Source organism: Moschus berezovskii, chromosome 5 (assembly GCF_049115385.1).
Source record: "Moschus berezovskii isolate FMDL1 chromosome 5, NW_MosBer_1.0, whole genome shotgun sequence".
Classification (NCBI taxonomy): Eukaryota; Metazoa; Chordata; class Mammalia; order Artiodactyla; family Moschidae; genus Moschus; species Moschus berezovskii.
Window position 1 is genome coordinate 93,678,084 of NC_142464.1, and position 847 is coordinate 93,678,930.

The window sequence follows — 847 nt, forward strand, 5'->3', positions numbered from 1 at the left end:
TAGTTTCCTTTGCTTTGCAAAATCTTTTAAGTTTAATCAGGTTCCACTTGTTTACTTTTGGTTTTATTTCCATTACTCTAGGAGGTGGGTCATAGAGGATCTTGCTTTGATTTATGTCATTGAGTGCTCTTCCTATGTTTTCCTCTAAGAGTTTTATAGTTTCTGGTCTTACATTTAGGTCTTTAATCCATTTTGAGTTTATCTTTGTGTATGGTGTTAGGAATTGTTCTAATTTCATTCTTTTACATGTAGCTGTCCGGTTTTCCAAGCACCATTTACTGAAGAGGCTGTCTTTGCCCCATTGTATACTCTTGCCTCCTTTGTCAAAAATAAGGTACCCATAGGTGCATGGGTTTATTTCTAGGCTTTTTATCTTGTTCCATTGGTCTGTATTTCTGTTTTGTACCAGTACCATACTGTCTTGATGACCATAGCTTTGTAGTATAATCTGAAGTCGGGAAGGTTGATTCCTCCAGCTCCATTCTTCTTTCTCAAGACTGCTTTGGCCATTCAGGGTCTTTTGTGTTTCCATATGAATTGTGAAATTTTTTGTTCTATTCTGTGAAAAATGCCATTGGTAATTTGATAGGGATTACATTGAATCTGTAGATTACATTTGGTAGTATATTCATTTTCACAATATTGATTCTTCCTACCCAGGAACATGGAATATCTCTCCATCTGTTTCTGTAGTCTTTGATTTCTTTCATTAGTGTCTTATCATTTCCTGTGTACAATTCTTTTGTCTCTTCAGGTAAGTTTATTCCTATATATTTAATTCTTTTTGTTGCAGTGGTGAATGGGATTATTTCCTTAATTGGTCTTTCTGATTTTTCATTGTTAGTAT